At 43.3% G+C, this 13527-nt stretch overlaps 1 pseudogene; it reads left to right on the top strand.

Annotated features, from left to right (window-relative positions):
- Positions 1-202: 202 nt before the first annotated feature.
- On the top strand, positions 203-6250 carry LOC124646969 (annotated as a pseudogene).
- Positions 6251-13527: the final 7277 nt, after the last annotated feature.

Raw genomic sequence — 13527 nt, 5'->3', positions numbered from 1 at the left:
CTCACGGCGAGGCGGACGGCGGATTCCACACCTGTACCTACCGGTGAATTTAAAATCGCCGCTTTCCCCTCCACCATCCCCCAGCAAAGACTTGTGGGATAAAAAGACGACTTGGTTAAAGAGATAAGAGAGAAGCGGTTTAGGAGCAAACCAAGCTCATACACGTACTTCATCCAACTATCAAACCACAAAGCTCAGCAAGATGGAGAGAATCAATGTAGAAGAAGCTGCGGCTGGCAAGATCAATCCCCTGCTGCTGGATTCGGCGCGCGTTGGCTCCTGGGTGGCGCTGGACTTCCTTCTGAAGCATGATCCGCCAATGATGATTCGTACCGAAGAATTTCTTGCGTTGGTAGCGAATGCCAACAGAAGAACTGCTGCTCCTGATGTGGACCCGGGCATCGACCAGGAGCCTGCTTCCCTTGCAGCAGGAGCACTCCTACGGGGGGTCCTGGAAGCTGATGTTGGCGACATCAAACCCCCGCTGCTGCTATCGGCGCGCGTGGGCTCCTGGAAGGCGCTGAAACTGCTCTTCGACCGGGAAGACCCACAAGATCCACCAATGGCGATTCCTTCTGAAGAATTTCTTGCGTCGCTAGGGATAGCCAAGGGAAGCGTCCCGGTTTCGGTTCCAGCTGCTCCTGATTCACGACAGGGCGTCCTCCGGCATGTCTCCCTTGCAGCCCGACAACTGCTCAAGGGCGTCACTCCTGATGGGGATAGCGTGCTACATGTGATCGCCACAAGTGGCGATGACAAGGATTTCTTGAAGTATGCCGGTATGACCTGCGGCAGGGAGAGGGGCCTCCTGTTTCTGAAGAATCGCAATGGTGAGACACCATTGCATTGTGCTGACCGAGCTGGGAACTCCAAAATGGTCTCTCATCTTATAGATCTAACTGGACGTGAAACTTCTGCTGGGGAAATCAATCCCCCTCTGCTGCTATCGGCGCGCGCGGGCTCCTGGAAGGCTCTGAAACTCCTTTTCGACCGGGAAGACGCACAAGATCCACCAATGATGATTCCGACTGAGGAATTTCTTGGGTCGCTAGTGATAGCTGAGGAACCAGCTGCTCGTGATCTAGAACAGGGCGTCCCCCGGCCTGTTTCAATTGCAGCACGACAACTCCTCAAGGGCGTCACTCCTGATGGAGATAGTGTGCTACACGCTGTCGCTGGAAGTGGGGACGGAGAGAATTTCCTCAAGTATGCTGCCATGATCTGCGGCAGGGACTGGGACCTCCTGTTTACCAAGAATCACAATGGTGACACACCATTGCATTGTGCTGCTCGAGCTGGGAACTCCAAAATGGCTTCTTGTCTCATGGCTCTAGCTGGGTCTGCACGCGACGACGACGGTCCTGATGGGAAGCTCACGCTCCTGAGAATGCAAAATAAACGTCACGAAACGGCCCTGCACGAGGCTATCCGAAGCGAAGACGGTAGACTTCTGGGTCCTGAGGACAGACAGGCTTTGTTTCAAGCTAACCGCCCAACAGCAGAAAAGATTAGAGATTTTGTACTTCAACAGAAAGGAATGACTATAGTCAAGCAGCTAATGGGTGTTGATCCCCAATTGGCTAATTATCCCGCAAACGGCATTTCACCGTTGTACCTGGCCATCCTGCTGGAGAAGGGTACCATTGCACTGACTCTATATCAGAAGAGCGGTGGCAAACTTTCCTACTCCGGAGCAGATGGACAAAATGCCTTGCATGCTGCTCTTATTCGAGACAGAGACACAGGTACCAACTAAATGCATCTGTTTTTTATGATTGGTACATATACACTATGTGTCTATTATTTTTCACCAACTATATATATCTGTATGTTGGACCAATAAATAACCATAGTTTAGAAGAATACAATTATCGTTATTTTAACTCACATGTACCCCATTGACTTGCTTTGAGTTGTTATCAAATTGATATGAGCGGTCAATTTGATGTGATGCAATGGCTGTTACCTCTTAAGTATACATTTTTGTGATCAAACATGGTCTTTATTAGAGACGAATAATGAGCTTTTGCATCATCTTACCTCCATAGAAGTAAGACAAAGTTTTAATCTGTTCCAATGGTTGATCCAAGTTACTTTTGCCTTAACACAAGTAATGCTCGTAAGGTAACTATTAAATTGTTTTGTAAGGTTTTAAATAGGCGCATATGATTCCATAACAACCATCTCTGGTGACTCGAGCTATAAAACTAGCCCTTAGAAGTTGTAAAAAGGCATTTACCAAGGAGATACGAATTCTTAACTTCTGGCCATGTAAGTGGTTTGTAAGACTTTCTAAAACCTCCTTCTTAATCAATGAAAATGACAAATCTTTTGGCTTGTATAAAAAAGCGAATTCTTAACTTCTAGGTCGTGAATACCATGACCCCCTCATCTTTTGGACGATATACCACATCTAATCTAGCCAGTCGGTTTCATTTTTACACGGTCTCATTGCACAAAGTATCTAGATGGGAACTAATCCAATCAATGTAGAACTTATTTTGGCAGCTAAAAGAATAATATCATACACAATAAAATATTGCTTAGTACTAAATTAGGGAGAGCCCATCTTTCGTCAACGTAAAGTAATTTTTCTTTCCAACAACATAATTTTTTCCTAGAGACACCATGTTACCATTGGGCATTTTCAAGTCTCTTATAGTGGATCGGAATACCCAAATACCTAATTAGAAATTGGCCATCCGCACTGCAAATGTTTCGGCATATTTAGCAGCCATGTGTCACCGGCTTTCCCGAAACAAATGAATTCACTCTTATAGAAATTAATTTTCATCCGATTCTTTCATTCGCGGTAAGAGGTTGAGTAGAAATTCCTCGATTGGGTAAATTCTTGATACACCGACTGTTTCTATCTCAATGTTAGTTTAAAATATCGCAAGCAATAGGTGTTCGGATAGTTTTGTTGATAGAGGTTGCTATAAGCCCTTGATTGGGGAGGCCAAGGGATAACTGCTCTAACATTACTATTTTAATTTCAGGTTTTTAGCTATTTCGAGATAATAATCCATAAATAGAATCGTGTTATCTGCATATAGATAATCCACCATCCACTAGGTGTGAAAGTACACTGTCAGTTTGACCATCTACCTTTGCATACCCAATCCTGACGTCCGGCACTATGTTACATAGTATGGGAGATATTGAGTCGCCTTGTCTTAATCCCTCTTCTGTTTTGAAGTAGTGACCAACATATCATCGTTGACTTTATTGGCCACACAATCTCGAGTGACAAAATAATAGATACAAGCATGTCACACTTCTAAAAATACATTCATTCTCGGGGTTTTCTACAAAATGACCATTTGATCTTGACATATACCTTTTCAAAGGTATTATAACACATGGATGTACAAAGTCAACAACATATTGATGTTAAATTACTCGAGGATTTACCTGTCTATTTTGGGTTCCAAAGATAATAATATTTTTTTTACTTTTTTGAATATCTAGTTTGGCGTTTTGTAATAGCAATATCAAAATAAAAGTTCTATTGACACCATGTTCTAAGAAGAGAAAGAAGCAAATTCAACATATTTTAATGTACAATGTAGTGTATGTGCGATACACTTTTGTAAGAATGATCTGTATAGTCTATACAAAAGTCATTATATTTGAAAGAGAGAGAATATTAAATCTGGAAAAAAATTCCCTTCCAATGTTGTGTTACACTTACTACTCATAAAGTTGGATTCACTATTGATCAATGGACGGGAAGGATCGAGTTTTAATCTTACCGCGCCTTAAAACATCTCGTTGTCTTGGATATAAACGTTCAGTTCTACGGAATGCTATTGAGATTCAGATAATTGATGCAAGATAAAATACACATATTGCAGCCTTTTCTGATTCACTAACACAAAAGGCATATTCTTCACAGTGATGGTGGAGCTCCTACTGGATTGGAACAAGAATCTTACCATGCAAGTTGACAAAGATGGGAGTGCACCGCTTCACTTTGCTCCAGCGAGGAACTATTGGACTGGCTCAATTCTGCGTATTCATCTCCAAAGACCATATAGGTATATTTTTCACTGGTTTCCCTGTACGTCTTCACGTACACTTGAGAAAGTATTCAAAGCGAACCCTGCAGCATTATATCAGGCAGACAAGAACGGATTTTTCCCCATACATGTGGCTGCCTCTATAAGTGCCAGAGATGCCATAGGATTATTCGTTCGGGAGTGTCCGGGTAGTGCCCGACGCTAAAGGAAAAACGTTCCTTCATGTCGCCATCGAGAAACGAATACTGGGCCTAGTTTATTATGCATGTGGAAATCCATCTTTAGCTTCGATTCTGAATATGCAAGACAATGACGGGAACACTGCATTGCACTCAGCTATCCAAGCTGGGAGCTTGAGGATGTTCTGTGCTCTGTTTGGGAATCCGGAGGTGAATCTGAATCTAACAAATAACATAGGGGAAACTCCCCGTGATCTATCCAGAAGTAAGCTTTGGCGTGGAATCGGTTATCCTTTGGTAATACACTCTCTGCATTACTTTCCGTCACTGGTGGAAAAAGGGCCTTTGGTCGCGGTTGGCAACTGCCATTAGTCGCGGTTGCGCAACCGCGACCAAATAAGCGCGACTAAAGGCCCCCCCCTTTAGTCGCGGTTGCTTACGAACCGCGACTAAAGGCCCGTCCACGTGGGCGCCAGGCGTCCGTCGGGGCGGAGGACCTTTAGTCGCGGTTCGCCTGGCCAACCGCGACTAAAGGCCTCTGCGGGTTATTTTTTTTTAATCCATTTGGTTTTCTAATTATTTTTTACTCCTTTTTTTTTCTTTTTTTTTTCCACAATTTCTAGTATTTCAGTTATTGGCCAAGTTTAGTCACTAACTACACTTAATCTCTAGTCAAATTCCTTACCTGTGGTCAAACTTCCCGCTCGGTCACCCATCCTCCCACTACTCCAGCACTAGCACGCTTAACTTCCAAGTTCCCTTCCCATCCTCCTTCCAAGTGCTTCGCGCGCATGTTGTTGATACTAGTATCATATCAATCCTATTAACATGTTGGGTCGATGTCACACTTCTTTATTGTTTGAATTTCAAATAATTATTTTAATAAACAAAAGTAATGATGTAATAATAATCTTGAATAAATAAATAAATATTAACTTTTTAAATTTATATTATAATTAATTTTTTAATTTTATAATTTTTTAAATATTTTTTTTGCCAAACCTAAAACCTGAAAATTTGAAAATCTAAAAATTGGCTAACTTTATGGTTAAGTAATAGTAATCTTTATGCAAGATGCAATTATTAATTTAAAATTAAAAAAAAATATAAAATACTGAATTTCTGGCAAAAACTAAAATCTTCCTGCTTTCATATTTTCATTTGGAATTTTGAGAATCTAAAAATTTTGAGATTCTGCGGTTCGAATATTTCCGCGACTAAAAGGGGCGTCTGGAAGCCTCTTTTTCTACTAGTGCGTTTCATTCCTTGAATATCATAAATCAATCTTGGCAAATTTTACTCACATATTCCTGCCCGTTTTTCTTTCAGAACTCTGAGAACATAATATGCTACGCCTTGTCGTCTGTTGGGGCGAACCACGGTGCCCTTCGTCGGGATAAGACCGAGGAAAAGTATAGTCTCCGTACAAACCCGGAGGACGAGGACAGAGAATCACAGAGGGTGAAAGATGCAACACAGACGTTAATCGTTGCTTCAGTCCTAATAGCAACTATGGCGTTCACTGCAACTTTTGCCATTCCTGGAGGTTACAGAGCTGATGATCGTACAAATGGAGGCACGCCAACGCTTGCTGGGGGATATTTTTTTGACGCGTTCATTATGGCCACCGCGTTAGCTTTCATCTGCTCCTTACAAGCCACCACAGGCCTCATGCTAGCTGGAATTCCCATAATTAACTTGACCACCCGCAGAATCTACCTTGCCACGTCCGACGTTTTCTTTTCGTGGTCGGTCACATGCATCTCTATTGTTTTTGCGCTGGGTGTGTATATGGTGCTAGCTCCCGTTGCTCGTAGTACCGCTGTCATCATTTGTGTTATTACTCCGGCCATATTGGTGATAGGTAAAGATATGGGGTATCTTTTTAAAATGGCAACTCTTGCACGACCGTTATGTGTTAGGAAAGGGCTATTCCTAGGAATGTTACATTTGCTAGACGGGATAATATTCAAAATGGCATTTGCACTTTGGCCCTTCGTAGTTATCTTCGGTTGGGGCGGGTTGGCAAGAATCCACCACCGCCGCTAAACCATACATAAGCATGGGCTTCTCCAGAACTTGCGTCGAGTTTGTAAGACTGGTTGAATTTGTAACTTCGTTTCTGCAAGACTGGTTGGATTTGTAAATTTCTTTATGTAAGATCGACTTGTTGAATTTGTAAGACATTACCAGTGTTACAATATTTTCCTACATACGTATACAGCTCCATGTGCTCTGCATGAGTGCTAGTCTTCCAACGTCTCTCTTTGGAGAGTACCTGTGATTCTAATTTGAATGATCCAACATCACAGATTCTAGACCTAGTTAAATATTTGACTGGTTTAGAAATCCAAAATCTTTGCATCAAGTGATAGGTTTCCCATTTTTTGGAAGTGTTAATGAATGAAAAATAATATTTTGTACTTTGGAACCTTTGCCACAAAAAATGGCACCCAAGTTAGGTTTTGGTAGGACACATGGCTAGACAGAAGTATGTTTTTTTCTCGAAATGGGGGAATTATCACCCCAGCCTCTGCATCCAAGGGATGCACACAACTTGTTTATTAGATTATTCACAACATCTTACAAGAGAAATTACAAAGATCGGACCAAAGCCACCAAACTAGCGACAACTCGCTAATCCTACAACACCGATGAAGGGGGAGTCCATGACTAGAGCCAACACCCTGACATCACACCAACGCGCATCATCTATAAATCGAAGGCCTCAACAAGTCGCCCAATAGCGATCAAGTGGCACAACCGGTCCGGCAGACCCTAAACGCGTACCATTATACACGCTCAAGAAGTCCTCGCCGCCACCGTCTTCCGCGTATCCATCTTCAGGAGAGATAAAAGCAATGACCTTGCGAGACCTGCCACCAACGCCACCATGACGCTAGACAGCTCCACCACCCTGCGCACGTCGAACATGATGTATCCGACGCTGAGACACTGCTGCACCACGCCACCGAGACTCGCCGTCTTCAACACGAAAGAAAATTAAACGCCGCTCCAACTCAGGACCCCTCCAGCTTGCATCTGCTCCATAGACGATGACCCCATCAGGGAGAACGACGCCATACGCCGCCATCGTCCGATCCGGGAGACCCGGATCTAGGGTTTCCCCTAGAGCAGTCTGGGCTAGGAGACGATAAGCATCATTTGTGACAAGATATCCAAGATGATGCCTCCACAGGGGTATGACATGGTGTGCCACCATCGACTGATCTGAAGGATCTAGGGTTTTCCCCGGAGACTCTTGGCCGCAGATGGATGACAAACTTCCCGCAAGCTCGACGCCGACAATGGCAACCGCCACCACATAGCGAGGACGATGTCGACGAGGCTTCAGGAGGATCCTTACCGCCTCCATCGCCGCCCATAGCCGCTCCTCCCGGATCGATTGATCGGAGGGCGTGATCCAGAGAGAAGGAGTGCAATTGTTGGGGATGCAATTGGGGAAAAGGGCGGCGACATACGGGGAGAGAGAGAGAGATAGAGAGGAAGTGTGGTGGCGTGCGCAAAGGATCCCGAGGCCGCGGTGGTGTCGTCGTCGTCGTCTCCCGCAGCATGGAGGAGGAGTGCTCATCAAATGGAAGAGGAACAGAAGATAGAGGAAAAGGAGAAGAGGAAGGATAGGAAGAGGAAGGAAAGGAAGAGGAAGAGGGGGAGAGGAAGAGGAGAGGGGGTGCAGGCTGGCTGTTTCCTTTTTGATTTTGATGAATCTAGAAAATCGGTAAACGGCCGTAGGCCGTTAAAATCGGATGTAAAATTTTCCGTAGATACATTTTCATATAAAAAACGTTTTCATCGGAGGTCGTATGCAACCATAAAAGCCAATTTACCGAAACATGACGCTATTTTGCAAAAAAAGTCAAAATTCTTGTTTGTTAATTTTGCTAACAACTAGATGCCATAACCATTGGACATCTCGAAGGATTTTATTTTTTTAAATTTCTATCATTTTCTTTTATTTTTTCGAAAACTGAAAAGGTGATCAATGGTGGGTGTGTGTGTGGGGGGGGGGGGTGGAGAAAAAATATAGTGGTGCGCCGGTGGTAATCAATTTACCACCAGTGTCCCACTATAGAGGTGCACCGGCGGTAAGGCGGCTCAGATTTTTGCCCTGGTCCGGGCCTGGTCTACCCTTATCCCCGGCGCACCGATTTTTCGCTGTGCCGGCGCTATTTGGGCACCACCGACGCACCAAATATTGGTGCGCTAGCAGTAATATAACACCGACGAACTGTTTTTTTTTGTTGTAGACATATCGAAGTTGACTCATCGTATTGAGCTACTTTTTTCATAAAATTTTGTTGCAGGAGATCATTTGGAACATCAAGAATATCGTGCGTCTCTGCAGAGACATGTCCCTCAATGTTTTGTATGGAGCCCATTGCATGTATCACAATAATGATTCTTGCTTAATGCTTGGACTAGACTTGACCTCTGAGTAATTTCCCAAAACAATCTATTCTAGCGTTGTGAACCTAACAGTTTGCTACAAGATGCTTATTGTGCACTACGGTGTACTCGGGTTTCTCTCGAGCCAACAAAGTCCAATGTAGCGATCTGGACTGAACTCGGGAGAGATGGAGTCTGCCGACGGCCACCAGCCGTCGGCACAGCACGGAAGGCCGTCGGCACAGGCTGTGCCGACGGTGACCGTCGGCGTAGCATCGTCGGCATAGTTCTGGTCGGGGACTGCCCAATCACCGTCGGCACAGACTGGCCGTCGGCATAGTATTTCAAAATTTTCAAATTTATTTTTGAAAAAAATATTCAAATTATGTTTTTTGAAAAAAAAATTTATTTTTTTTCACTTTTCTTCTTCTTCTTTTCTACTTGTTAATCTTTCACAATCACACTTAGTACACCTAATCTTAGATCAAATTGCACTTGTGGTCAAACTTCTCAGTTGGTCACCCATCCTCGCACTACTCCCGTCCCGGCACGCTTAACTTCTTGGTTCTCTTGGGATGAGCTTCCATCAAAGAAATGACACCTTGTTGTTAATACTATCATATCAATCATATTAACCCTTTGATCGTGATGCCACACCTCTATATTTTTGAATTCTAAACAATTACTTAAGTAAAAACAATGAATATATATATATAAATAATAATAATATAGAATTTCAAAAATAATTAAATAATTTTATTTTTTGTCTTTTTTATTTAATATGGAATAATTAATATCAGTAAATGCGAATTTGGCAAATAATATGTCTAAATTGATCAGAAAAATGAGAGGAATACAAATATGACATCCATATCATCTTTTGAACCTACAAACTTAATTTACCCAAAAATCGTGAGCACTAGATCAAGTACCTCTAGTTTAAATTTGACCGACTTTATCGAAAATGAGGTGAGAAACGGCCTCGGTATGGCATAGTTTGCCGAAACGAGGTCATATTTGGCACGTGTGTAGGCCCTAGGATGGGAAGCAAGACCCCGGACGCGGATTTCTAATCCGATCCATAGGCGACCATTTTTCATTTTTAGCGTGCCCAAAAGGTTTTTATTGTGAAGCAGCTACATGGGGCGCATTTTATTATGACGTGAAACCTTCGTGCGGTGATAGCAGACCACCTACGCACCACCTATCACATGCCATGTGCACGAGTTAGCTTTTTGGGAACCCGTACGGCTTTCGGCGGTGTCCCACCGAATCCGCTCGAAACTGACCGGATTTGAACTAGGGGTCAACTATCCGTCGCTCCAGAAATTCCAGAAAAAATGTTTTTAGTTCTACGACGCATCATTATATATGCTAATTTTTGTCCGTTTAGTTTGTTCGCGAATGGGTGCACCCGCACGCCCCGTACGGCGATACCGCATGTCCCGGGGGCCCTGTTTTGGCCAGATGGCAATTTGAACGAAGTCAAAAAATCCCACGGAGCCGCGTGGCGTCATTTTATATGTCATAGTAACTATTCCGTTTGTCAAAATTGGGATACGGCAATTATTTTGAAAAACCCTTCACGAAAAGGGCTATCACGTCCGGAGTTCTATGGATTTCAGGGGAAATGAGGTGGGAAACGGCCTCGGCATGGCATAGTTTGCCGAAACGAGGTCATATTTGGCACGTGTGTGGGCCCTAGGATGGGAAGCAAGACCCCGGACGCGGATTTCTAATCTGACCCACGGGCGACCATCTTTTCATTTTTAGCGTGCCCAAACGGTTTTTATTTGTGAAGCAGCTACATGGGGCGCATTTTAGTATGACGTGAAACCTCCGTGCGATGATAGCAGACCACCTACGCACCACCTATCACATGCCATGTGCACGCGTTAGCTTTTTGGGAACCCATGCGGCTTCCGGTGGTGTCCCGCTGAATCCGCTGGAAACTGACCGGATTTGAACTAGGGGTCTTCGTTTCCCTTGGCCTCCTCTTCGTTGGTGTATAAAAGGGCAGCCATTGCTTCCTCTTCTTTGAACCAGCTAGCAGTTCTGGCCATAGGGCGGACGAAAGTGTAACAACCCTAAGGCGACATGGAGAAGCAAGGCGAGGTGGAGGGCGTCCACGGCGAGGTGGATGTCGTTGAGTTCAAGTATTTCTCTAACTAGAGACTAATAAAACAAAAAACATGGACTCGAGATGTTGAGTTCAAATATTTCTCTAATCTACCATTACAACTCATGTTGAGTTCAAGTACTCAATTGCCCGCTCAACATATTCTCTGTCAATCGTCAAACGAACCGGTAGAAGACCTTGTCTCTCTAGTGCTTTTTTCTTCAAGTGAGGAACCGCGTAGTGGATAGACCCCTTGTGCTTGATGATCTCTCTCATGCACGCTTGATGACTCAACCAGATCCTATTGAGCCTTTGATGGGGGTACTCAGCTAGGGATTGATTAACCTATGACACATGACATGAAAAACTCAAATCAGTACATAAACAAATCAGTATATATCACATAAAAAAACTGAAATCAGTGCAATACCTTTTGGACAATCTCGGGTAGGGTCTTGGGAATCTTTCTATGGAACATTGCTTGAATTGAGGCAAACCAACCAAGATCTAATATTTTTGTGTCCGGAGAATTAGGTGGTTGGTATATTATCCTAATATCCCAACCACCCCTAGCAGCTTCCTGTAAAAAAAGTGGATCATCTGGTTTTATATGAGTCTTAGCATTGTCCTGCTGTACGTAGATTGTATTCCATCTATCGCTCTCAGGCCACTTCTCCTTGATAGCCGGCAGTACATATTTCACTAAGTACTCTCGGATTTTCTCCCTGTCCACTTTATCTGCAGGCTTCAGCTCCCATGCCCCCCTCAACCTATGGATATAGAAACAAATATAGTCAAACATAGCACAAAGTAGTAAATAATGAGAACAAATTTTTTTAGCAGAAAGTAGTAACAAGAACAAGTACCAACCTATTCTGACTTCTCTTTTTAGCTTGCACCCACTCTGTGTAAGCCCAAACCCCTATCTTGCCATCAAACACACAATTGCCTTGAGCATCATACCTTGGTCTAGCCATTGCGGACAAGAACATAATTTTTTGAATGTGGTTTTTATTTTTGCATTCCCGGTTTGGTGCCTCCTCTCTATGACTCAAATACATGTTCTGGGTCTTCCGCGTGCGATAAAACCATTTCTCATCTATATGAACCACATCCATATCAGCCCTAAATGTGGGATTAATACCACCTAGGGCTGTTATGCTACATCGCTCAAGATGCATAAGAGCATACTCCAGACGAGCCCTTTGATTTGCATCAGTCAAGGCGGGTTTCAATTCACTTGTTATTCGTCGAATTTCCTTCATCTTCAACCTATCATTGACATGTCGAAAATTGACAACAATTAAGAATGTTGACATGTAGAAAATTGACATGTACAAAAATGACAACAATTCAGTAGTATAACTCTCACCTCCGCCAAACAGTCGTAGTTGACATGTTCAGATGTCCAGCGACTTGTTCTAATGTTGTTCTCTCTCCAGGTGGGATGGCCTCCAATGCATCTATGTTTAAATTTATCTTTTTCCTTCCTGATTTGAGCTTCCGATTGTTTTTTACCCCTGTAATGCCTCCACCATTTTTAGCCTGCTGCCATACCCTTTGCACTATTCTCCTAGGACATTCACAAGCTAGTGCAACAGCTTTCGAAACTCCATGCTTCAACCTATTACCCCTACCATTACGGGCAAGGATCTCAGAATATATGTGTCGCTTCTCATCTGTACGGTAGTGCGTTCTTGTCTCCTTGTTCGACATAACATCTGAATGCATTGGACAGAATAATTAATTAGAGAAGAAAAAATATTGAATATTACTGAAACACACAATTGCCATCGAAATGTGCTTACTCAAATCGAGAGGTTCTTTTTGGGTTTGAACATGCTCTTGACTAGGAGGGTATTCATCAGCATGGTCAAAATTTGGGTTGTATCCAACCCCTCTGTAGCCAATTGTACCCTCATTTCCACCAATACCTTGTAATAACAGAAAATGAAGCATATTAACCATGAGATTTTAGTTGATAATGAACATGAAAATTACTTTGTATGTTCACAAGGCCGAACCTGTGGTGTTCTCCCCGTTCATCATGTTCTGCCCATTGTGTCCACCAAGACCGCTTCCAGTTCCTTAGAACATGAGTACATGATCAGAAAGAGGAGCAAAAACTGCTTGATGATCTACGTGACTAGAAGAAACTTGCCATGGGTTTATACAGCAACAATTAGCAGTAAAAGGAACAAGAAACTTGAATCAAGAAAACAAGATCAGAAAGAGGAACAAAAACTTGATGATCTACGTGACTGCAATCTGCACCAGCAAATCATGCAAGTCAAGAAAAAAAGATTTACAAATGTGCAAAGCAAGTACACTGGAGCACACATACACATGAGCAAAGGGCTTGAGTACGCACTACTTGCAATGTTCAACCATATTGCAACCAATATGTTCTTACTAAGCCGAGAATTTAAAAGCACACACGCATTATTCTTTAAAACCAAAACTGAGGATTTACGCGTGCATATCACTCATAGTCTAGGTAATTAGTTTAAATGCAAGAACCTCTGGTATATCTGCAGATCCACTACAGAAATAAAAAGGTGTTTGTGATGCATGTGACAAGCAAAGCTGAGAAAGGTTTAGTGTACTACAAGTGTGCCGTGCATTGGAAACAACGTTTTCTAACTAGGAACTTGCTTAATATGAAGATAAATTGCATGATCTACGAGAGTAGAGGGTTAGGGTTTACCTTCTGTGCTCCCACCATGGGAGGATCCTTCTCTCCGATTGCCACCGGCGCCGGTACATAACGTGAAGCCCAGGGACTCGCTGCCGCCGCCGC

The sequence above is a fragment of the Lolium rigidum genome, chromosome 4 (genome assembly GCF_022539505.1).
Source record: "Lolium rigidum isolate FL_2022 chromosome 4, APGP_CSIRO_Lrig_0.1, whole genome shotgun sequence".
NCBI lineage: Eukaryota > Viridiplantae > Streptophyta > Magnoliopsida > Poales > Poaceae > Lolium > Lolium rigidum.
Note: the sequence above shows the minus strand (reverse complement) of the source record. Positions and strands in the feature narration are given on the sequence as shown.